The sequence below is a fragment of the Balaenoptera acutorostrata genome, chromosome 10 (assembly GCF_949987535.1).
Source record: "Balaenoptera acutorostrata chromosome 10, mBalAcu1.1, whole genome shotgun sequence".
Taxonomy (NCBI): domain Eukaryota; kingdom Metazoa; phylum Chordata; class Mammalia; order Artiodactyla; family Balaenopteridae; genus Balaenoptera; species Balaenoptera acutorostrata.
In genome coordinates this window covers 57376319-57390409 of record NC_080073.1, presented here as the reverse complement: position 1 = coordinate 57390409, position 14091 = coordinate 57376319, and positions in this window count along the sequence as shown.

Here is a 14091-nt window from a genome sequence, read left to right as displayed (position 1 = left end):
CATCCTTCACAATTCTAAAGTCACACAAAAACTCAGGCAATCAAAAAGGAACCTGGCTCATGAGCAAGGAAACCAGCTTTATCTGTGTCCCCTAAGCAGTCAGTTTCCTTTCTCCACACATTTTACAACCTTGGGCAGGAGAAGAATAGTGTCTATTTAGTTCTCATTAACAGTGACCTTTACCTTTAGATGAGGCAAACATGTCCCTACATCACTACAATCTTCTGCTTTTCCTTAACTTTTAGTATTTCAAACAAGATGTTTTATATTCTTCCTGTCTCCTCAGAGTGTTTGCATAGTTGATGTACCAAGACAACCAAAGCAGCTTGCATCTGCCCATCTCCCCACCCACCCTCCCTCCCAATACCCTGAGTGGGCATGTGGAAAGCTGTTTCTGCCTGGGGACAAATAAGTGCGAGCATGATATGATAGAAAAAACAGAGTTGGCAATTGCTTTTGACTGAATGATTGCAACCCTTCCCCCAAATTCATTTGTTGACACCTAATCCCTAATATGATGGTATTAGGAGGTGGGGTGGAACCCTCCCAAATGGGATTAGTGCCCTTATAAAAGAGACCCCAGAGACCTCTGTTCCCCTTCCTCCATGTGAGGACACAGTGAAAAGCCCACTGTCTCTGAACCAGGAAGCAGGCTCTTGCCAGAATTCCACCATGCTGGTACCTGACCCTTCCAGCTTCCAGACTGTGAGAAAAACATTTCTATTGTTTGTAGGCCACCGAGTCCATGGTACTTTGCTGTAGGAGCTCACACGGATGAAGACAGCACTCGGTGCTTTCTGTGCTTCTCTGTACCTGTAACTGGTGTGTGCTTGTGTCTGGGTCACTGATGGTGCGACTCATGGGCGAAATGAAGGGATTGAAGTAGATCTTCACCATCCAGGAAACAGCACTAGCCACAAAAGGCTATTTAAATTTGAATTCATTAAAATTAGATAATATTAAAAATTCAGTTGCTCAGTCACATGAGCCATGCTTGAAGGGCTCAGTAGGCACCTGTGTCTTGTGATGACCACACAAGACAGTGCAGATCTGGAACATTCCATCCTGGCAGACTGTTCTGTGAGATAGCACCAGATTAATGGGCTTGAGGGCTTTTCTGGCTCTGAGACTCAAAGACTCTACATCTAAGGTAAGAAAATGAGGTTTATCTTAGGCTGAAAGATGAGCAAAGGAATTCAATCTCAGCATGATTTAACATAACTATGGAAAGAGAGTGAAATGGCCACATATTAGCAAGAGCTCTAGACACACTAAGAACACAAGACAAAAACCATGAGGTACTAGTGATTTGAAGAGTTTTATTCTGGCTAGAATGACCTTGAAAGCAAGAACACTTAGATCTAACATGACACTGTCAATATACTGGCCAGATGTCAGTGAGATATGATGTTTCATGTCTGCATCAGATTGTTTCAGGTTACTTTTTCTAGTGTTTATATCCACATCCTGTGGCCAGTTCATCAGTGGCCATTTCTAGAGACAGGAACATCGCCATAACATCAAAGAGTAAGGTGAAGCAGCAAGTGCTGATGTAGAAGCTGCAGCAATTTCTCCACAAAGTCTAGCTAAGATATTCATGAAGGTGGCTACACTAAGCAACAGATTTTCAGTGTAAACAAAACAGCCTTATATTGGAAGAAGATGCCATCTAGGGCTTTCATAGAGGAGAAGACCATGCCTGACTTCAAAGCTTCAAAGGACAGGCTGACTCTTTTGTTAGGGGCTAATGCAGCTGGTAACTTGAAGTTGAAGCCAGTGCTCATTTAGCATTCCAAAATCCTAGGGCTCTTAAGAATTATGCTAAATCTACTCTGCCTGTGCTCTGTGAAAGGAACAACAAAGCCTGGATGACAACACATCTGTTTACAACAGGGCTGACTGAACATCTTAAGCCCACTGTTGAGACCTACTGCTCAGAAAAAAAGATTCCTTTCAAAATATTACGGCTCATTGACAAGGCACCTAGTTACCCAAGAGCTCTGATGGAGATGTACAAAGAGATTAATGATGTTTTCATGCTTGGCAATGCAACATCCATTCTGCAGCTCATGAATCAGGGAGTCATTTCAAATTTCAGGTCTTATTATTTAAGAAATATATTTTGTAAGGCTATAGCTGCCATAGGTAGTGATTTCTCTGATGGATCTGGGCAAATTCAATTGAAAACCTTCTGGAAAGTATTCACCATTCTAGATGCCATGAAGAACATTCATGATTCATGGGAAGAGGTCAACATATCAACATTAACTGGAGTTTGGAAGAAGTTGATTCCAACCCTCCTGTATGACTTTGAGGTGTTCAAGACTTCAGTGGAGGAAGTCACTGCAGATGTGATGGAACAGCAAAAGAGCTAGAATTAGAAGTGGAGCCTAAAGATGGGACTGAATTACTGTATCTCTTCATAAAACTTGACGGATGAGGAGCTGCTTCTTACTGGTGAGCAAAAAAAGTGGTTTCTTTGGATGAAAACTTCTCCAGTGAAGCTGCTGTGAAGATTGTTGAAATGACAACAAAAGATTTAGAATATTACATCAACTTATTTTATAAACCATTGGCAGGGTTTGAGAGGATTGACTCCAATTTTGAAAGACATTCTACTATGGGCGAAATGTTATCACACAGCCTTGCAGGCTACAAAGAAATCATTCGTGAAAGGAAGAGTCAATCAAAGTTGCAAATTCATTGTTCTTTTGTTTTAAGAAATTGCTGCAGCCACCCCAACCTTCAGCAACTACCAACATGGAGGCAAGACCCTCCACCTGCAAAAAGATTATGACTCGCTGAAGGCTCAGATGATGGTTAGCATTTTTTTAAATAATAAAGTACTTTTAAATTAAGGCATGTGCATTGTTTTTTTTAGGCAGAATGCTATTGCACACTTAATAGACTATAATATGGTGTGAACTATGTACCAGGAAACAAAAATATTTGTGTGACTTGCTTTATTGTGATATTCACTTTAGTGCAGTGATCTGGAACCAAGCCCGCAGTATCTCCAAGGCTTGCCTGTACCAATGCTTGCACACTCTTTACTTTATTGTTATGGTATTATTTACTAATAATAGCAGTCACTATTATTTATAATGTCCCAGGGACTGTGCTTAATATCATATATCTCATACTCCTTCATCCCTCAAAACAACACTAATGTGGGTATGTTTTACCACTGTCCTGGCTACAAGGAAGATGCACAGGCCCATCAGAAGGGTTCCATGCCTCTCCAGTCTTCCTGGTGCTGTTGACCCCAGTGTTCGTTGTGATCAGGGGAGCTTACTAGTGTTACGGGTCATGTGGAAAATGTCACAGGAGCACTGCACATGTTGAAGCCAGATAGACATCACTTCGGCTGTGTGATTTTAGGCAGTAACAACTTTGCTGGCTGCTGAGGATGGGCTGTTTTCCCTGGGCACCCAGAGGCAGGATGACTAGTGCAGCCCCTCAGCACGGGCAATGCTTCTCACTGGGATGGAAGCTGGAGGCTCCGAGGCAGTAAGAACCCACATGGCTTCCTGGTGGCAGCAGCAGATGATGCTCGTGTTGGCTGGTGGGCACTGGAGGACTCTGGGTCTCTATGCAGACCACCTAGATCTGTTCCTCCACTCCAGGACCCACTTGTCTAGTCCTCTAAGCCAGAGCAATGGTAAAACCTACCTACATGAAGTCTAATTTCAGAGGGTGGTTTTGAGGAATGAATGAGATATGAGATGTATCTCATTTTGCAGTCTGCTTGCCATGTAGTAAATATCTGATACATAGCAACTGTTAATAGCATCACCGTTGTTGTTGATAATAATATTATCAATAGTAATGTTATCAATAGTAATATTTGTAATAGTAATGACAATGATAATGCAAATTTTGGTATTTTATTGTGAGTATCTCATTCTTTACAACTCAAGAATCTGATCTAGTCCATGGATGTGAATGTTGTGGAGAAGTTGGGATAAAGATTTGCTCTGACAAATCGTGCCTTCCTTCTTCCACACCCTGGAAGACCCCTCTCCAACCCCTCCCCAACCCAGAGCATGTGTATTTCAATTACAGTTTACAAATGTGGAAACTGAGGCTCAGAGAGGTTAAGGAACTCATCCAAGTGGATACCTCTAGTAACAACACCATCATTCTTTTTATTCCCACACACGTTCTTCAAGGAAAGAGGTGAGGGTGACAGCTGGGAATGCACAGAACATGAAGACAGCTTATGGCAGTGTGTGGGCATGTGGGTGTCAATGGTCCTGCGTGTCACAGCTGAAAAATAAGGTTTCTGGGAATGTAACGTGTCACCATCAAAATGGCTCACAGACAGTGACGATGTGGTGTCACTGCTGGCTGAAGAACAAAAAATTCAACCAACCAGAAAAGACGCTGATGTAACATCAGTGTGGTTCATCTCTGAAACCCAGTTGTTTGCTTTGCTCTAAATAAACCCAGCTTCAAAAGCCACAACCAGATAGAATTCTCTTAACAGCTAGAGGAATGTGGAGTTAGGATCTAGGGCAATTATCTGAAAAATGCCCCCTTGGGCTGGAAGCTCAGTCTGGACTTTGGGCTTCTGTCATCCTCTAAGGACCTTGGATCAACTCCAGGGTGATCTCTGAGGCAGAGGTCTGGCCCCAGGGCTTATTCCTAATTCTGTCACTTCACTCAGCTGTGTGCATTGCTTTCCTCTGTGGATTGGCCAAGAGCAACTTTCCTTGTCACTAAGGCCAGGGTGATAAAGTTCAGCCTTCATGTCCCTAAAGTGTACACGTCTCATAAGGGCAGGAAGAGCCATAGAGCATGGCTTCCTCAAGAGTTATTAGAATGTAGAACTTAACAGCCTGGACTCCTGGGTCAGCAGACCAGGGTATGAATCCAGTCCCACTGCCTCTCAGCTGTGTGACATGGGACAAGTCTGTCTCTTTAAGCCTCAGTCTCCCCAGCTGTCAAGTTGGAATAATAAGAGCACACATCTCGCAGGGTGGCTGAGAAGATCCAAAGAGCAAAGGTCCTTGAGGTGCCCAGTGCCCGGCAGGTAGTAAGGTGGGGTTGACATTGGCAGTCCTCAAATGTCCAAATAGCTACTTGATAAGGTATTTAACTGGTATGGGGAGAGCATGGGCTGGTCAGAATGGATGCTGTTACAACAAGCAATCCTGTTATTGTTGCTGTTCTCACAAGGAAGGGAATTAGGAATTAGGAATTACCAGGGCAGGGTGTCCTGCACAATGTGTACCCGTACATTGTGGGTTGTATCTTGAGTCCCCCATCCCCACCTCCTCCTTGTTGCCAGGAGAAGACAGTTTTGCCATAGCAAACAGCATCGAGGTGTCATCCATCAAAGGAGGAACTGTTAAATGTCTCACCTACAGTGAAGCAGATAAGAAGAGCCCTCACTCTCATAGCTGAATTCTTCCAAGCTACAGAACATCACTACTAAAAGATGGTTGTGTATCTTCATCAGAGAGAGGCACTTTTTCCTACCTGTTTTATGCTCAGTGGAAAAATGAGATCAAGAAGAGAGAAGAGAGAAGACAGAATGAGCATATGAGGAGGCAGAGATGAAAGTGATGGATACCCTCATCTATTATATTAGAACAAAAGCAGAAATAATAAACAATGCCACCTTGTATTCAAACAATGAATTTGTTCATTAAAGTCTTACAATGAATTTGTTCATTAAAGTCTTACAATGGTCTGGCATGGGGAATAAGACTATTTTGTTCCTTATTTGTACCAAAAAAAATGTGCTTTCCAAAATATACATGTCTTTTGATTCTCCCCCAAATGGTTACATGGGTAGGCTGATTCATTGGAGTACTGAAACAATTGCATCCTTGAAGATGAGTTCTCTGAAGAACTCCAAAAATATACACAAGCACAGATGACACAAAATAGGTTAAAAATGCATTAGATGTGTATATATATGAAAACTTCTTTTCCCTAAACATACCAAAAAGCATCATTTTTTACTTTCTCTGTGTGGTTGGGAGTAGTAGAGATATCCATGCCCATTTCACAGAGAAGGGCAGGGAATCAGAGTATTAAAATAACCTAGTTGTAGTAGGATTTTCAAATTCCCAAAGTCAGATATTTATATTCGACCTGGATAGTTCATTACTGTATTTGAATTTTTTATCATGTGCCCAGGAATTGAGCAAAAAGCCACAATTAACAGTCTATGAATATAAAGCTGTTTGTCTTAACAAATAAAGAGGGTAAACCAGGTTCCAAGGCAGACGTAAACTGTGGTAGACCGATTCTAGTGTGGCTCCATGTTCATGTCCTGCGTAGTTTTCTCCCCTTGAGTGTGAGAGAAACATATTACTTGCTTCTAACCAGTAGAATATGACAAAGCTGATGCAATATCACCCCTGTTATTATGTTATGATATGGCTAATTTTGTCAGCATGCATCAGAGACTTTCTCTACTGCTGGCTGTAGTAAGCTGCCATTATCTGAGAGGGCCCATGGGGAAGGCTATGTGGCAAGGTACTGTGGGTGGAACTGAGGGGCTGAGGTCAGCCCCTGGCTGACAGCCAGCAAGTAGCGGGGACCTCAGTCCTACAAACAAATTCTGCGAACAACCTGAAGGAGCTTGGAAATGGACATTTTTCCAATCAGGCCTGGCCAACTCTAGATTGCAATGTGGTAAAGACCCTGAAAAAGAGAACCCAGATAAGCTGTGACCAAACTTCTGAGCCACTAAGTTTATGGTAACTTGTTACATATCCAATGGGAAACTTAATACATAAACTTACATCAGTCAGCAGGTATCAGATGATCTCTTTGCCTAACACTGGCAAAATGGCATGGTGGTTATGAAAGAAATATATGACCTGGTTCCTGCTCAGAATCTAGCTGGAGACAGAAAATACTGGGTTGATGGAGAGGTAGCATAGTTATGAGTTTTCCTAAGTCTCTGAGATAAACAGACAGAGCAGTTAGGCTACCAAATCAAACACCAGTAGGTAACAGCTACAATAAAACTGCATGGCAAGGCATCCACACACCCGCCAAATGTGAGTGGATGGGGACAAACTACCCAAAGCTTCAAGATCTATGTGAGATTAGGAACTGTATAGGATGAAACAAATGTAAGGCAACTGGGTTTCTGACAGTCCCTAAGTCAACAAAAAGCACTCACCAGAAAGCATAGTGGCTCAATCTCAGAATAGTCACTAGAACTGAAAGAGTTCCGCAAGATCCAATTTGGGTGTGAATGCAAGAAGATGGCAAAGCCACTCTCACCACTTTTATTCAACAAAGTATTGGAAGTCCTAGCCACAGCAATCAGACAAGAAAAAGAAATACAAATTAGGAGGGGGGAACCAAGATGGCAGAGGAGTAGGAGGATGTGGAGTTCATCACTCTTCACAAGTGCATCAGGAATACATCTACAGATGGAAGAATTCTCACAGAACACTGCTTGAACACTAGCAGAAGACCTTGGACACTGGAAAGGACAAGAAAGATCCCTGCATAACCGGGGCTGACCTTCTCACACCTGCAGCCAGGGCTAAGAAAAGCCACCTCCTGGGCTGAGCTTCTTACGCTGGCCGTCAGGCGCTAGGGCCAGATCTATAATGTCCTTGACCTCTGGCTTTCCTGTGCACCTGTCACTACCAGGGCCCCTGCAACCCAGGCAATCATGCCACCTCCGTGCCCTGCCCTCACTGGGGCAGACCCACGTCCTCCAGGGCAGCCTCGGGAGCAGACCTCTGTGGGTGGTCCACACACAGAGGTGAGCCTAAAACCACAGCTGAGCCCCAGGGGCAAGGCGACTAAGGCAGAGGGACAAAAGTCTTCCTGTGCAGCTGCACAAGCCACAGATTAAATCCCCATGATCAGCTTGGTAAATCCTGCATCTGTGGAATAGCTGAATGGACAATGAGTGTTCCCACAAATGAAACTGGTCTAGCTCTAGGAGCTGTGGACTTTGGGGACTAGTACATGCAGAAGTTGGGCCAGGTCAGAGCCTGACCTGCCACCATAGTGCCCACAGAGGGACCAGAGACCTAACTAGAGGTTTTGGAGGGCCTGCTGGGGAGGTGAAGGTTGGCTGTAACTCACGGTGGGGGCAAGGACAGCTGAGACCCCAGGAAAATATAATTATTACTATTTTTTTAATGTTTTGTTCTGTTGTTGTTTTTTTATTATTTGCTTTTATTTTTATTTAGTTAAAATTTTTTTTAATATAGTTTTTTAAAAATATTTCTATCTCTATGTTACTTTTTCTGTTTTTCTGTGTTTTTTCCTTGTTTTTTCTTTCCTTTATTCTATTTTGTTTATATCTTTTTTCCTTGTTCTATTTGTTCTTATCTTTTTATACTTCTTTTAAAATCATTTTTGTGTGTTTGTTTTGTTTGCTTTTCCCTTCAGTTTGCATTCCGCTTTTGTTTGTTTTTTATTTTTTGTATTTGTCAGTTTTGTTTTTAATTGTGTGATTTCATTTTGGGGTTTTCTGTTTGTCTGGTTGTTCTCTTGCTTTTTGTTTTCTCTGTTTTTGTTTTTGTGTCTTTTTTTGTATGTGTGTGTGTTTATTTTTTTGTTTTTGTTTGGTTCTGCTTTTACCATCTTTCTGGGGTTTTGTCTGTCTGTTCATTTGTTTGTTTGTCCTAATTTTTGTTGATGTTGTTTGCTTGTTTTTTTCTTTGAGATTTGTCTAGGGTTTTTTAATCTGCTTGTTTTCATTTGTTTGCTTCCTGCCCTTTTTTTATCTTTCTTTTTTCCTTTAATTGCCAAGACGTGTGGCTTGCGGGGTCTTGGTTACCAGGCCGAGGGTTGGGCCTGAGACTCTGGGGTGGGAGCACTGAGTCCAGGATGCTGGAATGCCAGAGAATTTCCAGTCTCAGGGAATATTAAACTGAAAGAACTCTCCAAGAGGGCTGTATCTCAACTCCAAGACCCTGCTCCACCCAACTACCTGCAGGCTACAGTGCTGAATCCCCATGCCAAACAACAAGCAAGAGAGGAATACAAACCCACCCAACAGCAGACAGGCTTCCAAAAGTCATACTAAGCACACAGAAACCCCCAAACACACCACCTGACACAGCCCTGCCCATCAGAGAGACAAGATTCAGCTCCATCCACCAGAACTCAGGAACCAGTCCCTCCCACCAGGAAACCTACACAAGCCACTGGACCAACCTCACCCAATGGGGGCAGACTCCAGAGGCAAGAGAAATTACGACTCTGCAGCCTGCAGAAAGGAGACCTCAAAAACAGTAAGTGAGACAAAATGAGAAGACAGAGAAATATGTTGCAGACAAATGAGCAAGATAAAAACCCACAAGATCAAATAATTGAAGAGGAAATAGGCAATCAATTTGAAAAAGAATTGAGAGTAATGATAGTAAAGATGATCCAAAATCTTGGAAATAGAATGGAAAAAATGCAAGAAATGTTTAACAAGGACCTAGAACAACTAAAGAACAAACAAGCAGTGATGAACAATGCAATAACTGAAATTAAAAATACACTAGAAGGAATCAATAGCAGAATAACTGAGGCAGAAGAATGCATAAGTGAGCTGAAGGATAGAATGGTGGAAATAACTGCCATGGAGCAGAATAAAGAAAAAAGAATGAAAAGACTTGAGGACAGTCCCAGAGACCTCTGGAATAACATTTAATGCACCAACATCCAAATTATAGGGGTCCCAGAAGAAGAAGAAAAAGAGAAAGGGTCTGAGAAAATATTTGAAGAGATTATAGTTGAAAACTTCCTTAACATGGGAAAGGACATAGTCAATCAAGTCTAGGAAGCACAGAGAGTCCGATACAGGATAAACCTAAGGAGAAACATGCCGAGACACATAGTAATCAAACTAACAAAAACTAAATACAAAGAAAAAATATTGAAAGCAGCAAGGTAAAAACAACAAATAACATACAAAGGAATCCCCATAAGGTTATTAACTCATCTTTCATCAGAAACACTGCAGGTCAGAAGGAAGGGGCAGGATATATTTAAAGTGATGAAAAGGAAAAACCTACAAACAAGATTACTCTACCCAGCAAGGTTCTCATTCAGATTTGATGGAGAAATCAAAAGCTTTATACACAAGCAAAAATTAAGAGAATTCAGCACCACCAGATCAGCTTTACAACAAATGCTAAAAGAACTTCTCTAGGCAGGAAACACAAGAGAAGAAAAAGACCTATAAAACAAACCCAAAACAATTAAGAAAATGGTAATAGGAACATACATATCAATAATTACCCTACGTGTAAATGGATTAAATGCTCCAATCAAAAGACACAGACTGGCTGAATGGATACAAAAACAAGACATGTATATATGTTGTCTACAAGAGACCCACTTCAGACCCAGGGACACATACAAACTGAAAGTGAGGGGATGGAAAAAGCTATTCCATGCAAATGGAAATCAAAAGAAAGCTGGAGTAGCAATACTCGTATCAGATAAAGCAGACTTTAAAATAAAGACTGGTACAAGAGATAAGGGGGGACACTACATAATGATCAAATGATCAATCCAAGAAGAAGATATAACAATTATAAATGTTTGTGCACCCAACATAGGAGCACCCCAATACATAAGGCAAATGTTAACAACCATGAAAGGAGAAATCGACAGTAGCACAGTAATAGTAGGGGACTTTAACACCCCACTTACACCAATGGACGGATCATCCAAATAGAAAATAAATAAAGAAACACAAGCTTTAAATGACACAATAGACCAGGTAGATTTAATTGATATTTATAGGACATTCCATCTAAAAGTAGCAGAATACGCTTTCTTCTCAAGTGCACATGGAACATTCTCCAGGATAGATCACATCCTGGGTCACAAGTCAAGCCTCTGTAAACTTAAGAAAATTGAAAACCCATCAAGCATCTTTTCCTACCATAACGCTATGAGATTAGAAATCAATTACAGGAAAAAAGATACTGTAAAAAGCATAAACACATGGAGGCTAGACAATATGCTACTAAATAACCAAAAGATCACTGAAGAAATCAAAGAGGAAATCAAAAAATACCTAGAGACAAATGACAACAAAAGCACGACGACCCCAAACCTATGGGATGTAGCAAAAGCTGCTCTAAGAGGGAAGTTTATAGCAGTACAATCCTACCTCAAGAAACAAGAAAAATCTCAAATAAAAGACCTAACCTTACACCTAAAGCAACTAGAGAAAGAAGAACAAACAAAACCCAAACTTAGTAGAAGGAAAGAAATCATAAAGATCAGATCAGAAATAAATGAAATAGAAACAAAGAAAACAATAGCAAAGATCAATAAAACTAAAAGCTGGTTCTTTGAGAAGATAAACAAAATTGATAAAACTTTAGCCAGACTCATCAAGAAAAGAGGGAGAGGACTCAAATCAATAAAATTAGAAATGAAAAAGGAGAAGTTACAACAGACACTGCAGAAATACAAAGGATCATATGAGACTACTACATGCAACTATATGCCAATAAAATGGACAACCTGGAAGAAATGGACAAATTCTTGGAAAAGTACAACCCTCCAAGACTGAACCAGGAAGAAACAGAAAATATGAACAGACAAATCGCAAGTAAGGAAATTGAAACTGTGATTAAAAATCGTCCAGCAAACAGAAGTCCAGAACCTGATGGCTTCACAGGTGAATTCCATCAAACATTTAGAGAAGAGCTAACACCTATACTTCTTAAACTCTTCCAAAAAATTACAGAGGGAGGAACACTCCCAAACTCATTCTATGAGGCTACCATCACCCTGATACCAAAACCAGACAAAGATATCACAGAAAAAGAAAATTATAGGCCAATAACACTGATGAACATAGATGCAAAAATCCTCAACAAAATACTAACAAACCGAATTCAACAACACATTAAAAAGATTATACACCATAATCAAGTGGGATTTATCCCAGGGATGCAAGAATTCTTCAGTATACACAAATCAATCAGTGTGATACACCATATTAACCAACTGAAGAATAAAAACCGCATGATCATCTCAATAGATGCAGAAAAAGCTTTTGAGAAAATTCAAAAACTCTCCTGAAAGTGGGCATAGAGGGAACCTACCTCAACATAATAAAGGCCATATACGAAAAACCCACAGCAAACATTATTCTCAGTGGTGAAAAACTGAAAGCATTTCCTCTAAAATCAGGAACAAGACAAGAGTGCTCACTCTCACCACTAGTATCAACATAGTTTTGGAAGTCCTAGCCATGGCAATCAGAGAAGAAAAATAAATAAAAGGAATCCAAATTAGCAAAGAAGAAGTAAAACTGTCACTGCAGATGACATAATACTATACATAGAAAACCCTAGGGACTTCCCTGGTGGCACAGTGGTTAAGACTCCATGCCCCTAATGCAGGGTGCTTGGGTTTGATCCTTGGTCAGGGAAATAGATCCCACGTGCATGCCGCAGCCAAGAGTTTCCATGCCACAACTAAAGAGCTCAAGTGACACAACTAAGGAGGCTGCAAGCTGCAACTAAGTAGGCCGCCTGCTGTAACTAAGACTTGACACAATGAACGAAATAAATAAATAAATAAATTCTTAAAAATAAAAATAAATAAATAAAAGAAAATCCTAAAGATGCCACCAGAAAACTAATAGAGCTAATAAATGAATTTAGTAAAATTTTAAGATACAAAATTAATACACAGAAACCTCTTGCATTCCTATACACTAACAATGAAAGACCAGAAGGAGAAATTCAGGAAACAACCCCATTCACCATTGCAACAAAAAGAATAAAACACCTAGGAAAAAAATCTACCTAAGGAGACAAAAGACCTGTACATGGAAAACTATAAGATACTGATGAAAGAAAGCAAAGATGACACAAATAGATGGAGAGATATACCATGTTCTTGGATTGGAAGAATCAATATTGTGAAAATGACTCTACTACCCAAAGCAATCTACAGGTTCAGTGCAATCCCTATCAAATTACCAATTGCATTTTTCACAGAACTAGAACAAAAAAATTTACAATTTGTATGGAAACACAAAGGACCTTGAATAGCCAAAACAATCTTGAGAAACACAAGTAAAGCTAGAGGAATCAGGCTCCCTGACTTCAGACTATACTACAAAGCTACAGTAATCAAGACACCATGGTACTGGCACAAAAACAGAAATATACATCAATGAAACAGGATAGAAAACCCAGAGATAAACCCACACATGTATGGTCACCTAATCTATGACAAAGGAGGCCAGAATATACAATGGAGAAAGACAGCCTCTTCAATAAGTGGTGCTGGGAAAACTGGACAGCTACATGTGAAAGAATGAAATTAGAACACTCCCTAACACCATACACAAAAATAAACTCAAAATGGATTCAAGACCTAAATGTAAAGCCAGACACTATAAAACTCTTAGAGGAAAACATAGGCAGAACACTTTATGACATAAATCACAGCAAGATCCTTTTTGACCCACCTCCTAGAGTAATGGAAGTAAAAACAAAAATAAGCAAGTGGGACCTAATTAAACTTAAAATGTTTTGCACAGCAAAGGAAACCATAAACAAGACGAAAAGACAATCCTCAGAATGGGAGAAAATATTTGCAAATGAAGCAACTGACAAAGGATTAAACTCCAAAATATATGGGCAGCTCATGGAGCTCAATATCAAAAAAACAAACAACCCAATTCAAAAAATGGGCAGAAGACCTAAATAGACATTTCTTCAAAGACATTCAGATGGCCAACAAACACATGAAAAGATGCTCAACATCACTAATTATTAGAGAAATGCAAATCAAAACTACAACGAGGTATCACCTCACACTGGTCAGAATGGCCATCATCAAAAAATCTACAAACAATAAATGCTAGAGAGGGTGTTGAGAAAAGGGAACCCTCATGCTTTGCTGTTGAGAATGTAAACTGATACAGCCACTATGCAGAACAGTATGGAGATTCCTTTAAAAACCAAAAATAGTACTACCATATGACCCAGCAATCCCACTACTGGGCATATACCCAAAGAAAACAATAATTTAAAAAGACACATGCACCCCAATATTCATTGCAGCACTATTTACATTAGCCAGGACATGGAAGCACCCTAAATGTTCATCAACAGAGGAATG